The sequence below is a fragment of the Gossypium arboreum genome, chromosome 13 (assembly GCF_025698485.1).
Source record: "Gossypium arboreum isolate Shixiya-1 chromosome 13, ASM2569848v2, whole genome shotgun sequence".
Lineage (NCBI taxonomy): Eukaryota > Viridiplantae > Streptophyta > Magnoliopsida > Malvales > Malvaceae > Gossypium > Gossypium arboreum.
The window spans coordinates 95,812,068-95,836,829 of record NC_069082.1 but is presented as its reverse complement, the minus strand read 5'-3'; positions in this window follow the sequence as shown (position 1 = coordinate 95,836,829).

Sequence of the window (24,762 nt, the reverse complement as noted above, 5' to 3'; positions counted from 1 at the left end):
TCCGTAGCATCTTTATTTTTGCATCCCTAATTGTTTACTTGTTTGTTTTGCACATTTTACATAACATTATTCTCCTAATTGCTACTGCATTGTTATTATTGTTTTTTCCTTAGCATTAATCTCACTTTACTATAATAACCTAACCATTTTATACCTATTCGATCCCTATGGAGATGATCTTACTTATCACTTTATGACTTGATTCGACATGAATACTTGCACAATTTATATATCATATTCAAACGCGACAACGTTTTTCCGAAAATTAACAAGAGAAACCACGGTTTTATAAAAAAAGAGTACTTGAAGGTCTTTAACTATCATTAGCGTAGGTTCAACACTTAGGTGTCCAATGTGACTTTCATGATTCGACCATACTGTCTAGGCCGAGTTTGGAAGTTACATGCCCGCCAGAATAATCATCAGGTTGATGTCCAGTGTACGTCAATGATCATTGGAAACACAAAAATATATAGACTTTTTCAGCACCTTTTGAGCTCTAATTCATGCAATTTCGTAGTAATTTTTGTCAAAATTCATAATTTAATTACAAAATAATTAATTTGCATTTAAATTATTAAAATACTGAATTTTAATTATTTTTATAATAAAGTTTCACAAATTTATTTAGTTTCGACAATTTTGCACAAAAGGAGAAAATTGGTTTGGCAGACACCTCGAGAGGCTTGAACTTTTGGGGCAATTTTATGCATCAAGTGAATCAAGAGCAAGGCTAATTAATTTTTCAGTCATGGATGGTCCAAAAATATTTTTTAAACATACTTTATATTTAATTTTGATCCAACATTAATTTGGTTAAAAATTAATATAAAGTCTGAAGGAGAAAGGAGCCCTAGTTGTGCTAAGTAAAGAAGACTAATCCACCAAGAAAATGGGCAGCCCAAAGTTATCCTTATAGCTGATCCAATCAGTTTATTTAGCTGATTTTATTAGTTGCAAAAGAGCCCTTTAAGTTTTCTTAAATTACGTTCAAGCCCCTTCACTTTTCATGTCTTCCACCTTTTGCCTCAAGCTAAAAATAATAAGTTTGAGCCATTCAAACTAGCACCATGCATGGCCAGCCAAGGGAAGAGGAGTGGCTGAAATTTATTTGCTATTTTTAGCAACCATTCCCACCTATATATAAACCCCTTTTCCCTTCCTCATTTCACACACCATTCATTTTCACACATCTCTCTCTTTCACTTTTCCATTCCCTTCTTTATTTTCTCATTTTTCTTGTTTCATTCCTTTTTCGATTTCCCTATTGAAAAAGAGCTTTCATCCACCTTGGAGTAGCAGAATTCAAGTGTCAATGAAGGCCTTGGATCAACAGAACAAGCAGAGAAGGAGAAGAGCCACTAGTCTGTCTTTGGAGAAATATTGGATTTTCTTTCTAGTTCCATTCTCTTTAATTTTCTTGTTTATGTTGTGATCATGAACATGGATATTAGTTGTATTTTTATTCTTTATTTAATTAAAATTACTTAAATTTAATTCGTGTTAGATTGATTGTATTCTTTCCATTTAACTTATTATAATCGTGTTCATGTTGTTATTAGGCCTTGGTAGTTTGTTCAATTAAATAAAATCATGCCTATGTTATACTTGCATTATAATTGTAAGGTGAGAAATGAATTAGTTGTTAATCGTATTAAAATTGTAATTACTTGACATAGTATTTAATTGATGCATGTTTAATCTTCTAATGTAGCAGAAGGTTAAATTAGCGACGATATTAAAAGGTACATTAGCCTTGCATAACTTGCAAGATTATTGTGATTAAATTGTTTCAAAATAGGACTATATTGTTACTTCACTTAATCTTTTACGTGTTTATGAAAATTGATTCATTGTTTGAATTGACACAGGAATATGTTCAAGAGATTAATTGGTTTAGTAAGTTTGTATGTGCATTAGTTAGAAAAATACCAAGTTGTTGTGAAATTATTCATAATAGTATGAACATGAGTTTAGTAATTTTAAGCTAAAAAATGTAATTGATCTAACACATATATGTCATCTTGATTTAAACTCATCTTTTAGAAATCGTGCATTGGATTATTTACTTTTTATTTACTTAGTGAAATTAGTTTTAGTTTTTAGATCACTTCTTCAAATCAACAATTGTTTTCATCACCAAAGTGTTTAACTTTACATTTCATAAATATTTTTCTTTCACAGCCCCTGTGGGTACGATAACTCGACATTTACTTGTCACTTTATTGCTTGTTGCGATTGTGTACACTTGCACATTTCCGTCATTCCAATCGCTTGGTATAAATGCTTCTGCCTATAAAATCAACCCAGTGCCAAAGTTGAAATCGAATGAACCGATTAAATGTCGAGCCTGAGTGTCTACATTTGGGTTATGCCGATACCCAATTGGTACTGATCCCCAAAGTTTAGATTGATACGTAGAACGATGAGTGTCTACCCATGTTTGTTCCTGGAACATCATAGTAGCCACTTTCAAGGAGGCTAGAAAACCCATTGCACAACTGTGTAGGAATTTCTGCTTGATCTTCGATACCAGTATTCACCCCAATGGAGGTCGAAGATGGGCCATATCTATCAGCTTCAGTGAACTCAACATATAACTCAATAACAACATTTCCTCTTAAGATATGTGATGATATGACCGCCTCGAGATGCAACTCACTGATCACATCGGATACCTCATAATTTTTCCCCGGCTCGATCCCCCAATTTTCCTCCTGAATCTGGTTCATAGCTCACGTATTTGAATGGTAATATTGAATGCTAATTTCATGGGCTTCACTCTTACAAACACTTCTCCAAACTCTGTATTATAGATTTGACTGTCATAGTATATAACAAAATTCACTCGTCGACTTATTTCAATACCAGTCACGGTTTGGATGAATAAATGCAAAAATAAGTAGAGAGTTGTTTGATATTAACTTGATGTGTGTAAATGTTATGAAAATTATGCCCCTTTTATAAGAGAATTATGTAGGGACAAAGATAACGTACATATTCATTCCATACTGTATGGTGCAAATAATTTTCACCACACATTTAGAACTCATATAATTTTATCTAGATTCTGCGGGGAAAATAACATGTACAACAATCATACCAAAAGGTGCTTTCAGCCTAGAGAGTAGTAAATTCGATAGAGGAAGCTCGCCCAGCCCTAGAGTTCCTACAGTAAATCCGTATGAGTATGGTACTTTTGAAGCTGGGCGAGCTTCCCTTAATGAATTTACTATTTCCCAGGCTAAAAAACTTGACATTTTGAATATTTCAGATGATTTAAACATTTCAACACATTTAAAATTTGTTCCACCATGGTTTTGATGGTTTTCCTTTACAAGTAGACCCTACTATGCGCCTATAAATTAGCTTTCACATTCCAAGCTTCATCATCCCTCACTCATATAATTTCTCTCCAATCCTTTCTATTTGTCCACTATAAACCATTTCCCGGTCCTAAAAATTCCGTCATGAAGGATATTTCATTTACATTCGAGGTATTTTTAAGTCATTAGTGATGCGATATCACTCTGATCCGTACATATCTCATATATCATGTCGATATGAGATCAATTCCTCTAAAGTGTATCCTAGGGAAGTCGGTTATGAGGTGATTTTGCTTTTTACACTCATGGGTGGAAGTTGACGTAGAGGTCTCAATCGACGACCTTTATGCTTTAATGAATCAAGTATATTGAGGGAGCCAGTTGACAGTCATTACATGACCTCGACATCAATCTTTTTGAAATACTTGCAAATGATGACCTATAAATACCATATAGAAGTTTGAGGTCATATTCATACGGAAAAAGTCAGGGGCTTCTAGCTATAATCGGTGTAATTTTTTTCTCCATTTTTAGGCAACCGGTACCTTTAACCTTCATTCTTGTTTGAAGGCTGGCACCGTCATGGACACAAGAGGACTCTTAAATGGGGAGTGACTGTCATAGTGCAGTAAAGGTGATGCTCCTTTCAGAGTGACAACGATTTTCATTATTACACAACCCATTAAGAACTACAACCGCTATCGTGCCGACTTAAGTTTGACCTCTACTATGCTTGATCATCCGCTCTCCTCTTGAGAACACTCTTTTGTCCACCTCAGTGTCAGCATTTGGATAAGAATGAAACATTATTTAGAAATACGTTGATTACACTGGATGTCCCAGAGTTTTTTTGTATGATTATGACCTTAATATTTTGTATGGTATAGAGAGGTCATTGTTTGCGGGTACCGAAAAGCTTGAACTTTGACTGCATAACAATTGCCACCTGGCCCTCGGTTATACTCGAACCCATGACTGCATTACAACCTTTACTACGACCTTCTCGATGACTTCGACCCTTGATTGTATCAAGCATTATCACAACGAAACCGAATTTCTCCACGATGGGTTTTTAAGCTCATAGTCTTATCTCGTCATGACATATGAAATATATGTGTGCTAAGGTGCGTTTTCACATTTCTGACCCTTCAAAACTACCTAAGAATTTCCATCGAAAACTCTGAACACTTTCAAAATACCTTAAACCCTAACCCTAATAAAATCAAAACCCTAACCCTAGGAGAGAGAATAGGAAAGTGCGTCCAGCTCAACTTTATCAATCAATTAATTTAAAAAGTTAAAACCAACCTAAAACCCTAATTTAAAAAAATCAATCTATAGGCCTTAGTTTACCCTAAAACATAACATAACTCAACCCAATTCAACTCTATTAATCAATTAATTTTATAAATAAATCTTGTTAAAGCTTCAAAAATCGATAAAACCAAACCAAAAAAAAAATTGGTTAATTTGGTTTTGGATTTAAATTTGGGTCAGTTCCATAATTTTAATTGGGTTATTTAGTCTTTTATATGTAAAGACTGAACCAACCAAATTCACCAGATGCATATCTATAAATCTAAACCCTCAAAAGAACCAAAAACAAAAACCCATTACAACATTTTAAATTTTATTAGATACATAATCCCCTAGTCATCCAAAACAAGGGTCATGCCTAATTCCAAAATCCTAACTCCATCTTCTAATGGACTAACCACCTGTATCTTCCATTGTTGGCAATGAAAATGATCCTGTCCTTAATGCTTAATAAAGGCACTAGGAATCGATTCTCATTATCAAACCCTTTAAGCACACAACATTAAAACATATCTAAAAAGGACATTGAGCTACCAACTCGATATATCCCAATCAAGATGATGTCTTTCTCCCTTAAACTGAAAAACGAAACTTGATTATCTTTGAAAAAATAATTAGTTTGTAGATATGATAAATCAATGTTGCTTAACATTCATTGTAACGGTAGTTAAAACGAAAATAGGCAGTGAAACAAATATAGTAGAAAAAAGTGGACACAATTGATCTTTGTTAACGTGGGTCAGACAGAATGGTCCTACATCTATAAAGCCTCACCCAGTGAATGATTTTATTCAACGATCGTTTGGATCACTTATTGACTTAAGCCCAATCTACTTTTACACAAAGGAATAATTACCACCCCAATACCAAATTGGATTGTCTCAAATCACTCACTCAAATACCTCACAATATAATGAATAAACTCTTCAAATATGTAACACTCCTCACTCATCACTAATGCCGAAATTGGGTTACAAGATGCTACAAAAATAAACAGAATAGGAACATGTGAATTTAATTTAAGATTCATTAAAACATTCATTAAATCTCAATCATTCAAAAAAATGTGTTTTGCATACAAGTTCAAGTTGAAATTGAGCTTACGAAAGCTCTAAATCAATTCAGAAACAAAGAAGGACTAATATGAAAATTTACACAAAAGAGAGGCAAAAGTGAAAAATAGGGGTCACACAGCCATGTAGCCAAGCCATGTGAAAGGCTGAAGCCGTGTAACTCACTGAGGCCATGTGGGTCAATGAGTAAAATTTTCAACAAAAGTCACACAGCCGTGTCATTGGGCCGTGTAACTAACTGTGACCGTGTAACCTATTTGTTATCTAAAATCTAATAACACACGACCATGTCAACCACCTGTGCGTGACACATGACCGTGTAGTAAACTGTGTGACTTAAAACATACCTTAAAGAAGCCTAGATCACAACCTACCATTCATGACAACACAACCATACATGTATATATATCATATCAACTTAAAAAACTTGTTCAAATAGCTACATGTCATAACCAAAACATATCACAAAAGCATCCTAATAGTGCCTAACCAATATGTAATTTTGGCACCATCACAACGAAGTTAATACATTATCAAACATTTACCAATTCAAAAGCATGATACCTATGATACCATGCACATACCATCAAAGTCCATTTTGCCTAAGTTTATGAAGTGACAAACCAAACTTGACCATTTAGGTCTCAAACATACAACTACCATGAAATATGCCAAAACTTACCATATCATAAAACCAACCTGATCTAATAAGTTCAAACATTACAACTACAATTTATCACATATGCCAAACATTCCACCCAAGCATTACCATTTTCATACATTTTATAATTCAAGATCAAGCATACCTTTACCATACAAACATTCATCATTTACCATATAAGCATGCCATAGAAAGCTTAAAATTCAACTTTACATGTCTAACATTACGAACACTTTTAAACATCAACCTTTAAGCTCAAGATATAATCCCAAAATAGCCTATATACATGCCACATAATCGAAGTAAAAATAAATGCAAAGTCTATCGAGACTGAATCTTGATAGTGTGAGCATTGAAGTTGATCCAACAGCCTTGTTCCGCAAAATGTCAACTACAGAAAATAGGAAATGATATAAAGTAGGCTTTTAATAGCTTAGTAAGTTCACAGGATTAAATCTACTTATAAACTTATCTTGAGTTGCATATTTGCAATAAAATAAATAACATACTAAAACCTAACCTATCAATTCACAAGAAAACAAGTGAATTCTTCGTATGCAAATTCACTGAGTAATTCAACATCATTCATGTCATTCAAGCAATTTCAATCAAATAGCATCATCAATTATCAAAACATCTTTATTCCATTTTTTTTCACAAATTTGGGTAGCCTGATGAACAGTAGCAAAAGTAACTCAAATACTTAGGTAAATATATCAGGGAGCACCATTATCCTGAATAGGGGCACAAATGTGCATACAGGGGCACCGAAGTAAAAATAGCATAAGTGTGCATCTAACTCTATTGGTATTCCAATCGTATCCTAATTGTTTACTACGTTCAAATAAATATTTATACAAAATTCAAAACCTTTACCAAAACGGGGCACTTCCATACTTTCAAGTCACATACCTTTACTAGATTAGATCCATTCAGCAAACCACATTAACCATATTTATCAAGTATAAAAATTTTACAATTAGATACTTCATTTCTTACCCTTTGTACTAAATTGTAAACATTATAAAATTTCAATTTAAAAATATATAATCATAAAACATCCACATTTAATCCAAATAAAGTCCTAACTATACCCTATGAATTTGCCTAGTATGATCAGCTGTCGAGTTGGGTCGTATGGACTATTCTACAATTTCTCCTTTTCCTCTTTTATCAACCAATTGTACAAATTCTTGATCTAAACCATAATTAGGTTCAAAATATCAAATCCAAATACCTTAACATATTCAAATACATGCATATGACCTATTAATTTCATTTTACAACATGACCCTAAACTTTTATATTTTATTTAATTTAGTCCTTAAAATCGAAACCTTTATATCTTTTACATTTAAACCCCAAATTTTAATCTGATTTCAAACTTATCTTTATATAGTTCTCAATCTTTGAAAATTACAAAAATTTCATGCTAAAATTGGCATATTATCACTTTAGTCCCTAAGCTCAAAATTAAGAAAAATCACTTTGCAAATTCGTCTTATTTAACAACCAGACTTACAAGTTTACTATTACACATCAAGAACTTCAATAATTAACTAATGGTAATTTTTAAAACCTTTAACAGTTTTAGGAAAGAATCCTTTAGTTAGCTTTATTGGATTTACATGCAACTAGGAGAAGCTTGGCCGAATCTAAACCCTTAAACAATAGTGGTTTCGATGGGAGAAAAGAAAAATGAAGAAGAGGAGCTTTATGTTTCATGTTTTAACTTTATTATTTTTATTTTTACATTAAAATGACATGTAAAATTATAACAAATCAAGCAAAAGCTCTTCCACTATCTTAAAAAATGGCAATTTACCATTTAATTCCCTTAATAAATCCTAATTAACCCTTTTATCAATAAAAAGTTCGATAGCGATCAAGTATTATAGTTTTTACAATTTATTCCTTATACCTTAATTGACTACACAAACAACAAAATTATCGTACCAAAATTTTATATAACTCTATAATAGACTGGAAAAATTAATAATTAATAATTAATGACTCAATTGTACATGTTTTTTTCGTAATTCTTTCACTTCTCGATCCAAAATTTTAACTGGTTTCTGACTATAAGACAAATCAGGCTGTAACTCAATTTCATTGAGAGATGTTACGTATGATGAACCAGAACGATAACGGCGTAGCATTGAAACGTGGAAAACATTATGAATCCTTTTGACTTTTAGAGGTAACGCTAGTCGATAAACCATAGGTCCAATTTTTTCCAAAACCTTGTACGACCCAATGAACTTTCAACTAAGTTTGCCTTTCCTCCTAAAATGTAAAACTTTTCTCCATGGCAAGACTTTTAGAAATACATTCTTACCAACATTAAACTCTACATCTTTTCTTTTCAGATCGGCGTATGATTTTTGACGATCAGAGGCAGCTTTCAGATTATCTCGAATGATGTTAATTTCGTCCTCAGTTTCCCAAACCAAATCATTCCTAGCTAACTTCCTTTCATTCAACTCTGAGTAGTATAACATGTTTTTGTATTTATATCCATATAAAGCTTCATAAAATGCTATTTTTATACTCAAGTTATAGCTATTATCACAAGCAAACTTAGCCAACTACAACTGTTTTTCCAGCTACATTCAAACTCAATTATACAACACTGTAACATGTTTCTAGAATCTAAATCACTCGTTCAAATTGACCATCTATATGCAGATGAAAAGTAGTACTAAAATTCAATCTGGTACCCAAAGCCTCATGTAACTTACCCTAAAACCTAGAGGTAAATCTTGGATCACAATCGAAAATAATAGATAACGGCATATCATGCAATTTAATAATTTTTGAGATGTACAGTTCAGCTATCTTTTCAAGCGAGTAGTCAGTTCTGACAGCTGTAAAGTGTGCAGACTTCATTAATCTGTCTACAATTACCTAGATCAAATCTTTCTTTTTCGGATTCAATGACAATCTTGAAAAAAATCCATCATAGCTCACTTCTATTTCCACTCAGGAATCATCATAGGCTGTAACAAACTTGTCGAAACCTGATGCTTGATTTTTACTTGCTGACATATCAAACATTTAGGCATGAATTCGGTTATCTCACATTTCATTCTTGACCACGAGTAAAGTTGCTTCTTATCATTATACATTTTGTTGCTTCTATGTTGAGTTGAATAAACACTCCCGTGGGCTTCGTTCAACATGTCTTGCTTCAACTCTGAGTTATCCAAAATACACACACAATCTTGGAAATACAAGCAATCATCAACACTGATTCTGATATCAGTAGTGTGTCCACTAACCACCTATTTTCATTTTGCCAACAAATCTGTGTTTTGTAAGTCCCAAATTCTTGCTGAGAAAACTCGGTTAACTCTCAATTCAGCAAGAATAGAACCATCATTTACTAAATTCAAACTCGCATTCATTGCTCTTACGGAAAACAAAGACTTTCGACTTAAAGCGTCAGTTACCACATTTACCACGTTCGCTTTTCTCGAATGGTAATCGATTACCAAGTCATAATCTTTTAATAGTTCAAGATACCTACGTTTCTGTAAACATAGCAGTTTTCACCATTCAGATAATGTTGCTAGATCTTCAAGGCAAAAGCAACCGCTGCTAAGTCCAAATCATGTGTCAAATATTTTTTTCTCGTGAGGTTTCAATTGTCATAAGGCATAAGCTATTACCTTTCTGTCATGCATCATAAAAAAACCTTGACCACTAAGCGAGGTATCATTATAAACAGTAAATTCTTTCCCGATTTTAGGTTGAGTTAGAACTAGAGCTTTAGTTAACATGGTTTTCAACTGTTCAAAACTTTTATGGCATTTTTCAGACCAAACGAAATCGACATCTTTCTACAATAGCTTCATCATCGGGGATGCTATTATCGAAAAGTTTTTAATGAATCATCGGTAATACCCAAATAAGCCCAGAAAGCTACATACCTCAAAAACATTTCTCGAGGCTTTCTAATTTACAATTGTAGAGACTTTACTAGGATCTACATGGATACTATCTGCGAAGATCACATGTCCTTGAAATTTAACCTCTCGAATCCAAAACTCATATTTACTAAACTTTGCATATAATTGTTTCTCGCACAAAGTCTATAAAAAATTATCAAATGTTCAGCATGATCGGACTCATTCATGAAATATATTAGAATATCCTCGATAAAAATAATGAAAAATCTATCTAAGTGCGCTGGAAAACCCAATTCATCAAGTAAATAAATAAAGTAGGGACATTGTTTAGACCAAACGACATTACTAGAAACCCATAATGGTTGTAATGAGTTCTGGACATAGTTTTTGACACATTTGGCTCTTTAACTCGCAATTGATAATAAACAAATTGGAGATCGATTTTTGAAAATACAATAGCTCTTTTCAACTGATCAAACAAATCATCAATTCAAGGCAACGCATGTTTATTCTTTATCGTGATCTTGTTCAACTACCGATAATCTATACACAATCTCATCGACCTGTCTTTCTTTCTCACAAATAAAAATACTAGTGCACTCTAAGACGACACACTTGATTGAAAAAAACCAAACTCTAAGTACTTTTGTAACTATTCTTTCAACTCTGCCAACTTAGTAGGAACCATTTTTATACGGGGCAATCGAAATCAGAGCTGTTCCTGGTGCAACTTCAATAAAAAATTCAACTTCTCTTACTGGCGATAACCCTGGTAATTCTTTAGGAAATATGTTAGAAAATTCATTCCCTAATGTTTTAGCGTATAGTAGGAGAATAGTCTCTCTGGCAAAGTGTAATCCGTACAATGACTTATTGTGGCGTATATGTGTGGGCGCATTGTAACCGCCACATCAGTGAGTAAAGATATTATACCAAGATATTCTGCTATGTTTAAGAGATATTTGTGTTGTGTTTTGTGATAAAGAGTAAGTATGGATTAAGTTACCGCCAATGGTATAATACGTCTGGTTTGTATGAAATACTGTGCTAGTTAGATTTTAAGTAACATTGTTAGAAATCAACTAGATAGCCTAGCTTGATAATTGTGAATGCAATGTACTTAATTATATTTCTCTCGGAAACTATAGGCCATTAAGAAGGCAAATACTGAAACGTATGACACTTGTTAAATTGTATTAAGTAAGTTGACTCATATTTATATGTGTAAGATGAGTTCTAAAGGAGGTTTTTCTTTTCTCCTTCTTCTTCCTTAAGTGGTATTCATTGATTCATTCCTATAATTTGAATGTATCTCTTATTCGATAATTTGGAAGCTATGGTTCTTTAACGATAAGTAGTTATTCCTTCTCAAGATAAGTAATTCAACTCTGCATGCCAACTTCTGAATAAGTAAGTTTGTATGTGGTATTTGAAGAGTAAGCTTTAAGTGCAAGGTGTAACAGCCAATTTAGACCCTATTCGAAATAGTGGTTTCAAGACCAGAAACCAAGTTAAAAAAATATTTTAATATTACTTTTGATGTCTACAGCATGTTAAATTATATGTGTGAAAATTTAGTGTGAAAATTTTAGCGTTTGTTTGCTCAATTTAATTAAAAGGACTTAATTGCGTAAATGCAACACTAGCATGCTTTATGTAAAGGTACCTATTTGCTATGGCTTTTATTATATGATGTCTTTATGTTGTAATTTTACCATAGAAATTATGAGTGGACGATATAGACATGTAACATATGGTTTAATAATTAATTTATAAAGGTTAATATGGTAAATATGTTAATTAATGATAATATAATAAAACATTAAGTAAAAGTCATGCATTTTTATTCATCTTGGTGGCTGAAAGTTAAAAGAAAGAAACCATAGTTGAGGTTTGAGCATTCGACACATTTGGGGCTTGATTTAGGTAAGTTTTAAGCTCGATTTTTGATAATTTTTACGTTTTTGTTATCGTTGCTTCGTGTTTTAGCTAGCCCATGCCTTGATTTTCGAATTCGATGATGATTTTTTTTCCATTGTTGAAAGTTTGATGATTTTTTTTTGTGTTTGATGATGAAAAATAAATATGTACTAATAGATTTTCATGTTTAATTAAGTGATTTTTTTAGTAAAAATGTCTATTTGGGATTAAATTGTGAATTTTGTAAATTGAGTGGTCAAAATCTGAAATAAATGAAAGAAATGGGCTACTATGAACCTTAGTAAAATTCAGCTATACTAGAGTTTAATGAAATTATGTGTATTTTGTGTTTTGTGAAATAGGGACTAAATTGTAAAAAATGTGAAATGTTAGGTGCTAAAGTGCAAATTATACTTTTTTGTGTTTTTGGGTGAACTTGAGTAAATGTGATTAAATAAGTCTAATTTATATTAATTTAGATCAAGAAAAGAGGGAATCAGAATTGGATCGAGGGAAATCTAAAGTTGTCGAATAGTCCTACCGGTTCGTTCGTCTTCGTCCGAGGTAAGTTCATAAGTAAATAAATGTTGTTAACTTGAATGTATTGATTTTGTAAATAGCCGAATTGAATTTTATGTTGTATAACTAATTAGTCGAATTGAATTAAGCATGGAATGATGTGTTACGAGCATGAATCGATCGAGTTACAACATCCGACCACCCCTTATGAACCTTAGGAATAGTTAGGGTACATATGTCATGACATAGGATTTCAATTTGTGATTCGTGTAAGACTACGTTTGGGTCATTGGCAGGGATTTGTGATTTACATGTAAGACCATCTCTGGGACATCGACATCATATATGAGTTCGTGTAGGACCCTGTCTGGGACAGTGGTATCGATAGTCGATTACATGTAAGACCTCGTCTAGGACGTAAGCATTGTACGAGCTTTTCGAGCTATCTGAGTATCCTTATTGATTCCAAATGGTTCAATGGGAAATATTAAGTTAAGATCGAATGTGAAATCGAGCTAAATGGTTCAGGTACGTGCGAAGTTAAATGTTCATGAAAATAAGGTCAAATGGCATTATAATGTTAATATTCAGGAGATGATATATGAATTTGCAAGTATGATAAATTTATATGTGGTTAAGGTTTGCTTGATTTGGCTTAGTTTAATTGAATTATGTATGTCATTGAAATGATTTATTTGCTTATGATTTACTAAGCTATTCAAGCTTACTGTGTGTGTTTGTTCTTTGATTTATAGATTTTGTAAGCTAGTTACGAGCTCGGAGATCATCAAGAAAATCCGTCACACTATCAATTGCTATTTCGGTATTACAGAAGTTTGAAACTATGAACATATGGCATGTACAGCTTAATATTTGTTTTGGTTGGTTTTGAGATTGTAAATATATGGGCCATGCGAAAATAGCTTGAAATGATGCTTATGTTTATGCATTTTTAGTTGTGATATGAGTTCATGTTGGGTATTATGTTTCATAGTATAAGTGTGTGATATGCTTGATATATATATGTTTTAGCATGAAGCAATTATATATGGCTTATGATTAGTTCATTTGGAAAGCTTGTTACATGTGGGTGTTGAATGTGTTTGGGTTACGAATTGTTAATAACTTATTATTAAGATGCATAATTTGAAATATGAATTGATTTGAAAATTGTTTATAATGTAAATTATGTATTTGGTCATGTGATGAAATGTAGGTGATGGTTATAAGCTATTTATGATTCGGCAATGGTGTTTAAATCATGTTATTAAGTGTTTAGTTATATATTAATGTTAAAATTGTGGTATTGGACATCTGTGGACTAAGTTAGGGTATGAAAATTTGATTAAGGAATGTGGTTTTTGTGCCGGTTTGAAATGGCATGCTTGCATGGGTAATTTGGTTTAGAAATGATAAATAATGTGTATATGTATATTCAGCTAAAGCTTTGGACTCATAATGATAAGTATGTGATATGGTATATAGCATAATTATATAATTATATTATGTATTAAATGTTGTCATGAATGACCAAATATGTATTCAATTGATTGGGTTGTGGTTGACTGATTAGATACGAAAGGTTAAGGCAGATAATGAATATTCTACTTGAATGTTTTGGTCAGTTTATTTGGGTAGCTAAGAAGGTTAAGTTGATGGTATATTTGGCATATGCTAGGTAGAATATTTATATACATATCCATGATATGCTTTCTTGTGGTTAGGTAAACAAATGTCATAATGATAGGTTAATTAGCTAGCCGATAAATAGTGAGGTGAAAGGTTAGATATATGTAGTTTGGTTTGGTAATTGAGTTCACTAAGGTTGCATATAAGTTTAAATATTAGTTGGTGAAATGATTTATTGATTTTGATATACTCATGTGCTGAGTTATGAAATGGTACGTTAATATTTGATAGATGAAATAGACATATTGGTACATATTAGCTATATGAAATGAAATGATATATGTTTGCATGATTTGAAGTATGCACATATAATTTGAAAAATAATAAGTTATCTTATACTTTGATTATTCGAATGCCATAAATGAGAAGTATACATATATGATTCGCATGGTGGAGTTATAAAGCATGTGAATTATGACTGTTTTGGGATTTGCTTTGGTCAGTAATGCCTTGTAACCCTAATTCGGTGATACATACGGGTTAGGGGTGTTACACAAAGTTTTGCATAGGGTTTTCAGCAATTTAGATGATGAGGAAATTGTATGTATAAAAGTTGTAATAGTGAAATTCTATTTCTAAACAGTGGTTTCTGTTGGTTAGAGAGGGGGTGACGAAGTTTGGAGCTTAGAATTATAGTAGGTGAGAATTAGGTGAGTCTCTACCCTGACTCTTTTGTGTAAATTTTTCAAGTAGAAGCATTTATATACAAAACATGATTATATCTATATTAAGCAGTAAATGCATGATTATAGTAGAGGTGAAGTAATGTTAAGGTGATATGTGTGAGGTTTACTTGAGAAGAATACTGATTGGTAATAATGCAGGTATAGTTGTGATACAAACAAAATGTCATTCCAAAATATGATCACATTTGGGTAAGTAAGAAATGAGAAATGCTCCATTGTGAATCCTCTGGTTGGGCAATTATATTTTTAACTAAACTGGCATATCACAGATTAGAAGCGAGTGTAAGACCATGAGCTATAGGCCCATGGCAGCTTGGTATGAATTGGAACCATTCATGATGTAGCCTCTAGTAAGATGAAATTGGAATGGCAGAATATGATACATGAATGTGTGTAAGGCCATGTGGTTAAAACCTATGGCATGATATGATATGATAGTATGAATATTCATGGCACTACCTTCGATAATGAGAAAATCGAATTGGTATATCACGATACAAGAAACTTTGAATATGTCCATGAGTATTCACTGTGATGACTGTAAATATTAAAAATGAGTGTACTTATAGTTATGAGAGTCTTAAGAAATTATTAAATGAGTTTACCCATATTATGTGAAGGTTGAATCCGAATTATATGGTATTCACTATATTTGAATTATATTTAATTTTATTCTAAAATTATTCTAAATCTGGGTCAGTGTTATCTTGAGCTTATGGGATTTTGAAGTAAAATGATATGGAATTTACATGAGTGGTCTATGGTACATCATCAGTATGGGTAGGTGTGGTATCAAATCAGGGTATGTATGAGTGTGAATTTAATGGCATCCTATTCTGCATAAGTATTCACCAAACATATATGTATCTACTCGTGACAAATGTTTATGAACAATCGTTTAAGATAAGTGTATGTGATAAAGCATAGGTTGTTAAAAGTGGACTCCGAGGATATGTTTTGTTGAGAAATATATGTGTGTTAAAGAGACGTATGAAAATGTTTGTATGGATACTTAGTTAGTTATGTAAGGAAGATATGAGAATGATAAGAGCATGATAGTTGGCATATAAGTGCATGTTAAAACTATAGTTATATTTCCTCGAAATAAATGGTTCAAAAGGATGGTTGGCACACAGTAATTCATACAAGATTGCAAATTATCCATTAAGGTATCTCTGTAATAATGCTCGCTAAATACTATTGTACTTACAAGGTTTGCTATTTTTTTTTAGTTATATGGGAAGAGACTCCGCCTGGAGGGACAACGAAAGGGGCACGCCAAGATAGTGTCAGAGTGGGCTATTGTACATAAAGCTAAAAGGTGGTGTAGTCTAAGATTTACATCATCTGTATATGTCTTTAATAAACCTCTATTTTGCAATTATTCATGTCAAGTCTGTTGTAACTAATTATTTTAAAATATTTCTCTATTTTAAAACACTAAGTTATTCGGTTAGAATAATAAATAAAAATATTTAAGATAATGAGAAATATTATAATCTTTTGTTAAATTTGTTAATAATATGTGTAGCAACACCCGGGATCCAGATCCGACGAATTGGGTCAGGTGGAGGGCGTTACAATCCTTTAGAAAGATCCAAGTATGACATGTCACTACTTACTAATCGGTTTAAATCTAAAATCAGTTCTTGTGTAAACTTTGTGTAACTTTAGTATTTAAATAAAACCTTTAATAGATCAAAGATAACAATATATAAGCCATTTGGTATGTAAGTTTGATAATGGTATTTTCATCAACTAAAGTATAATTCTTTGAAAACAAACCATAAAACTTTTAAGAGATTTCATTAAAAACATAAATTAACAGATAATTGTTCTTTATACAAGTTCCTGTCAAAATACACAAAGATGTCACCTCTACATATCATCCACAGTACAAACAAAATAGATATCTCAAAGTAGCAATAGTGCTCTAGTGTTGCCCATCAAAAAGATCTTCCTTCACACAACAAGTCTATGAAGGAAATGATAACGTTGTAAGTTCATAGGAACTTAGTGAGTTCCAAAGAGATATTAAATAAGAATGCTAACTGTATAAATGGTCCTTTCAACATGGATTTCACAAATAATAACACAGAGTGCGCCTAATGGTATATACAGTTCACAGATAGACTCAATACGCCGAGCGTGTCATATGGGAAAATTCTATATGCTAACTCAACATAATTCAGATAATCCATTTTCATGTTGGCCATATACCCTGTTTATAGAATCAAATACATAACATACAGTTTCATTTCATTTATTACATTGCCCTCCCTTAACTCCTCATTTCAATATCATACGGTATATCATGTTTTATTGTGATCTGCCAATCCGATTTACAATAATCTGCCCTACTGAAGGCTACACAACCACATCTTTTGTTATTTTTCTCCTAATATCATATCATTTCATGTCTTTCATATCAAAAGTAGAAGGTAGCGATTGAACATAAGAAGTTCACTTCATAACACAAACATACTTAACTTAAACCAACAACTCTGGACAATCACAATTCACACACATACACTTTTCATACCTTACAAAGAAAGAGTACTTACCTTAATCAACTATCAAATAAAAAAACTACAACACATAGAAGTAAGAAAGAATCCACTAGAACTAATAGCAAAACCTATAATGCAGGTCCTTTGCCTTTATCACTCGGACCTTCAGTAGCTCCTTAAGATAAAAATAAGGATAATTAAACATATCAGACTATTGATCTATCAAATCTAAACAAGCGTGCAAGAAACATCAACTTCTAATCCAGAACTAAGAAGTTTCTTTCCTTACATACCATTCTAATATTTATGCATAAAGAACCATAAACACATAAATAACTTTGAGAATATTTATGGTTCATTGATAATTACCAGTGAGCTAAAACGAACATTTAAGTTAGTTGAATACAGCGAACCCAACTGGAGAGGTTTTCTGGACTTAAGTTTTCAAAGAGTTCAAAGAAAATTAAGGAAAAGAAGAAAATAAAGATAACGCAAAGGTTTTCAGAGAAGACATCGTTATTCTTAAATACTTAAGCTCGGAGACAAGGTTTAGTGGGAAAAGTAGATAATTTTACTAACATTCTTGATTCTCGTGATTAAGTGCGCTTATAATAATTTAAGTATTTTTATCTATAGTACCTTAGTTCCATTCTAACTAAGCATCAACTTAACTAATTAAATTACATTACTAAACTATTAAAATAATAATTAAATCTATTCAATTGTGAACCTAATGAGTTCATCAGACTATCTAGGGTGGCATATTCTTAACAGAAGGATCCATCAAACCGTAGATCTCGCCAAAACTAAAAGTTCACAAAGTGGCGTATACATAGAATCCTATACTTAGTGAAACAAACACTTTACTTGCGCTTATTTTACCAAAATGCACCAAACAGTAGCCATATAAAGAGACTTCATCAGATGGGTTGTTACAATTCTCCCCTATTTAAAAAATTTCGTCCCCGAAATTCATACCTATAAATAACTGAGGATATTTCTCTTTCATTTGACTTTCTCTTTCCCATGTAGCTTCTTTTGTACCATGATTACTTCATAATACCTTTACTAATGGAATCCCCATATTTCTCAAATCTTTTACCTCTTTTGCGAAAATAAAAATGAGCTCTTCGTCATAAGATAAATTCAGTTCACCTCTAATTCTTCAATCTTCACAACATGATCTGGATTTGATAACTGTTGTTGTAAGCAAATTCAACCAAAAGAACATACATTTCCAAATTCAATCCAAATCAATTACACAACTTTTCAACATATCCTCTAAAACTTGAATAACTCTTTTAGATAGACCATCCATTTGAGGATGAAATGCAATACTGAATTGCAACTTATTTCCCAATGATCCATGCAGTTGCTTCCAGAATCTTGAAGTAAATCTTGGATCTCTATCTGAAACTATGGAAGATAGGATTTCATGTAAGCATATTATTTCAGAAATATAAAGTTCAGCTAACTTGTCCAGAGAATGAGTAATGTTACTGGAAGAAAATGAGCTAACTTAATAAGCCTATCAACTATTATCCAAATTAAATTTTTCTTTGAGGGGCTGAGGGGTAACCCTGACACAAAATCCATGCTAATTCTATCCCATTTCTGCTCTGGTATCTCTGGAGAATACAACTTACCCGAGGGAACTTAGTGCTTTGCTTTAACTCTTTGACAAGTCAGACAGGTTGAAACATACTTTGCAATTTCTCTTTTCATCCCAGGCAACCAATACAACTTTTCAGATCTTGGTACAACTTGATACTCCCTGGATTTAGTAAAAAGGGTCCCTGATGAGCTTCTCTTAACAAATTCTTTGTTAAATCATTCTTAGGTGGTACAAACATTCATACCATGAATCTTAACTCACCATCCTTACCTAAACTAAAATTTGTTGCTTGGCCAAATATCATTTGTTGGTTATACAAATCACACTGTGCATCTTTTATCTACTCTTATAAAATCTAAGAAAGAAATGTAGGCTTCACAATTAATTCTGCTAATAATGATCAATTATCAATCATACTTACTTTCACTCAGAGAGATACTAGTGCTACCACTGTCTTTCTACTCAAAGCATCTACCACTACATTTGCCTTACATGAATGATTCTCATAGTCAGATCATAATCTTTCAATAGTTCTAGCCCTCTTCTTTGGTGAAAATTTAGATCCTTTTGAGTCATCAAATATTTAAAACTCTTATTATCAGAGAACTTATGACACTTCTCTCCATGTAAATAATGTCTCTATATCTTCAATACAAATACCACTACTGCAAATTCCAAATAATGTGTTGGATAGTTTTTCTCATGAGATTTAAGCTGATGTGATGCATGGTCGCCTCTAGACGTACAAATGTCCAAAGTGTAAATATTGTAACTAAAGATATGGAATTGAGGCAGTGTCCGTAAGTATACGGGTCAGGTTGTAATATGGTTTTACAACAAAGTAGGTAAGTAATCCGGGGATTGTACCCAAAGGAAGCAATTATAAAATTAAAGTTAACCTAAACGCAAGTAGAATTAATTAGTAATTTAAATAAATTATATTATGATAAAACATAAAGAAAATGTTTTTGGATTTTTATAAATAAATAAATCGCATAAATAAAATGGACTTCAGATCACTAATTTCTAAATTTAATCAAATTCAGACATGGGTAATTAGTTCGCTTCAGTGGTCAGAACTGAGTCCTATTTTGGGGTTCTATTCAATCAACTAATCGTTACCCTAGCAGGATCTCTTAATCTTCCACTAAACTAATGAGTTGGCAAGAACTACTTATCTCTCAACCTCACAGTTTAGACCGGTTCAGCGCTAAGGTGTTCACAGATAGGCTATACAAATTTTAGGTTAATTTCCATCGAAATGTCTTTCTAGGGTTTTCAAGCCTAGGGTTTAAGTTCTTTCTCTCCCAAATAGTTGATCCGCTAAGAAAACCCTGCATAATAATTAGTTAATCACACCTCCACTCATTAATTCCCTGTAAGAGGATTATATCTTCGAGGAATCCATAAACATAATAAACATGATAACAAATATATGCATGAAGAATAAATCAAGAATAGAGTTTAGAGAATCCTATTTGTATTTGATTAATGAAGTGTAATAATCCTGAAACATTTGATCGTGTTTACAAAGAAATTCTTTCGAAGAACATGAACATAAAAGAACTAAAAATAAACCTAAAGCCTAAAAGAAAGAAAAATTGAAACTAAAATTATAGAGAAAAATTATCTTAAACAAGTGTTTGAAGAACCAATTTATAGATTTAGGATTGATTGTCGTCCTCAACTCTAGTTTAGATGATGTTTTCATGTTAATTTCCATCGTGCTAACCAAAACTCCCATCACTCATAATTATTTCGTATAGGGCCGGTGTCTGACACCCTAATGTCTGTGTCGCGACAATGAAGGTAATATGCCTGGTTTAGGTTTGGCTTGAGGGGCATGTCGCAACATCAAAGGCAGACTTGAAATTCTTGTATTCTACTCCCTATGTTGCGACATCAAACTTTCCATGTTGCAACACAACGACCAACTTTGAGTTCTTATGCTTTTGAATAGTATCCAACACATTCACTAAGTAAGTTATCTCACCTTTAGGCCTCATTCGGCCCTTAAGGTCATAAAAAGACTCAAAATAAGCTTTTTATTAAATTCAAAGCAATTATGGAAATCTTAACTAAAACATAATAAAAATGCTTGTATTTAATCTTCTTAAGTACAAAAACTAATTTAATCTGCTACACTATATTACGAAAGATCAATGCATAAGCTATAACTTTACCCTTCGGCATAAGTACACAGCCTAGCCCATTTAAAGATGTATCTGTATAAATTGTATACTCTACACCAGAAAGATCTACTTTAGTACCATTAGTAGAAATCACATGGCCTAGAAAATGTACTTCTCCTAGCCAAAATTCACATTTACTGAACTTAGCATACAACTAATTATCACGTAGACTTTTCAGTACAATTCTCAAATATTTTGCATGATCAACTTTGTTCTTAGAATAGGCCAAAATATCATCAATAAATACCACTACAAATTGATCCAAATATAGTTGAAATAGTCTTTTCATTAAGCCCATAAATATTGCAGGCGTAGTAGCCAAACCAAAAGGCATTATTAAAAACTCATAGTGACCATACCACGATCGAAAAGCAATTTTAGGCACATCATTACCTTTGATATTCACTAGATAATATCCAGACCTCAAATCAAGTTTAGAGTTATTCAAGTTGTGGAAGATATGTTGAGAAGTTGTGTAATTGATTTTGGGTTGAATTGGGAAAGGTATGTTCCTTTGGTTGAATTTGATTACAACAACAGTTGTCATGCTAGTTTGAAATTGTCTCCATTTGAAGGTTTATATGGTAGAAAATGTAAATTGCCCATTTTTTTGGATGGAGCTCAATGAAAGAAAGTTAATAGGTCTTGAGTTAGTGTGTGAAACAAAAGAAAAAGTCTCTGTTATTCGTAGTCATTTAAAAGCTGCACAGGATCGACAATAAGCGTATGTTGATTTGAAAAGAAAATAAATTACTTTTGAAGCATGTGATAAGGTGTTCTTAAAAGTTTTTCCTTGGAAGAAGATCATCAGATTTGGTCTGAAAGGAAAGTTGAGTCCACGATTTATAGGTTCATATGAAGTTGTAGAATAAATTGGACCGGTAGCTTATATATTAACTCTACCTCCTAAGTTATCAAAGATTCATAATGTATTTTACGTATCTATGCTAAGAAGATATAGATCAACTCTAAATCATGTTATGAAGGTTGAAGAATTAGAGGTTAAACCGAATTTATCTTATAAAGAAGAGTCCATTCGTATTTTAGCAAAAGAAGTAGAAGATCTAAGAAATATGATGATTCCATTACTGAAGGTATTATGGAGAAATCATAGTATAGAAGAAGCTACATGCGAAAGAGAAAGTCAGAGAAAGAGAAATATCCTCAATTATTTACAAGTATGAATTTCGGGGATGAAATTTTCTAAGTGGGGAAGAATTGTAACAGCTTACCTGGCGAAATCTCTATATATGGTTATTGTTTGGTGCGTTTTGGAAAAATAAGCGTAGAGATGAGTAAGTAAAGTGTTTGTTTGACTAAGTATAGGATTCTATGCATGCGCCACTTGGCGAACTCTTAATTTTGGTGAGATATGTGGTTTAATGGATCCTTTTGTTAAGAATATGCCACCCCAGATAGCCTAACAAACTCATTAGGTTCATAGTTTAATATATTTAATTATTATTTTAATAGTTTAGTAAGGTAATTCAGTTAGTTAAGTTGAGGTTTAGTTAGAATGGAACTAAGCTACTGTAGATGAAAAGACTTAAATTATTATAAGCACATTTAATCATGAGAATCAATAGTGTTAGTAGAATCATCTAATTTTCCCACTAAACCTTGTCTCTGAGCTTAAGTATATAACAATAATAGTGTCTTCTCGGAAAACCTTTACGTTATCTTTATTTTCTTCATTCCCTTGATTTTCTTTGAACTCTTTGAAAACTTAAGTCCAAAAAACCTCTCCAGTTGGGTTCGTTGTATTCAACTAACTTAAACATTCATTTTAGCTCACTAGTAATTGTTAATGAACCCTATAATATTCTTAAATAACGTGTTTGTGGTTCTGCATGCATAAATATTATAATGGTATGTAAGGAAAGAAACTCTCTAGTTCTGGTTTAAGAGTTGATGTTTCTTGCATGTATATTTAGATTTGATAGATCAGTGGTCTGATATGTTTAATTATCCTTATTTTTAGCTTAAGAAGCTATTGAAGGTCTGAGTGATAAAGGCAAATGACCTATTTTACAGACTTTGGTATTATTTTTAGTGAGTTCTTTCTTACTTCCGTATGTTATGGTTTTCTTTATTTGATAGTTGATTAAGGTAAATACTCTTTCTTTGTGCGGAATGAAAAGTGTATGTGTGTGTGAACTTTGATTGTCCAAAGTTGTTGGTTTGAGTTAAGTATGTTTGTGTTATGAAGTGAAAGTCATTCTTATGTTAAGCCCCTACCTTCTGCTTCTGATAGGAAATATATGAAATGATCTAATATGAGGAGATTAAGATAAGAAGATATGTTTGTGTAGCCTCCGATAGGGAAGATTTATTGCAAACTAGATTGGAAGATCACGATAAAACATGCTATACCATATGATACTGAAATTAGAAGTTAAGGGGGAGAATGTTTAGGAATGAAATGGAGCTGTATGTTATGTATTTGATTCTGCAAATGGAGTATGCGGCTGACATGAAAATGGATTGTTTGAGTTATGTTGAGTTGGCGTATAGAATTTGCCTATATGATACGCTGTCGACGTACTGAGTCTGTCTGTGAACTATACATGCCATTAGGCATACTTTGTGTTATTGTTTGTTAAATCCTTTTTGAAAGGCCCATTTATTTAGTTAGTATTCTTATTTCAGGTATCTTCGAAACTCACTAAGTTCTTATGAACTTACACCAATACCTTTTCCTTCTCAAGCTTGTTTGGAGGAAGATCTTTTTGAAGGACTACGTAAGAGCGCTATTGCTGTTGTGAGATATCTATTTTGTTGGTACTTTACATGATATGTGAGGGTGATATCTTTGCGTATTTTGAGAAGAACTTGTATAAAGAAAAAAATATATGTTAAATTATGTTTTTAATGAAGTCTCTTAAAATTTTTATGGTTTGTTTTCAAAGAATTATACTTTACTTGATGAAAATATCATACTCAAACTTACATGCCATATGGCTTATGTATTGCTACATTTAATCTGTTAAAGGTTTTATTTAAAAACTGAAGTTATGCAAAGTTTACACTAAAACTCATTTTAGATATAAATTGTTTAGTACGTAGTGATACGTCATACTTGGATCTTTCTAAAGGATGGGGTTTGGCATGTTAGGGAGTTGATGTGTGTGGAGGAGTACCATTGGGACCTTGTGGACCGAAAAAGGAGGAAATTCTGGGAGTGGTGATTCAACTACTTTGGTTTCAACCTCTACGTCGAGTATTTTTTCTAGACATCACAAAATGTAATTGGGAAAAACGAAAGGGGGTGAAGAGAAGATAAGATTATCTTTAAGAAATTTGAGATTGAAGATGATAAAAAATAAAGGATTGAGCAGAAAAG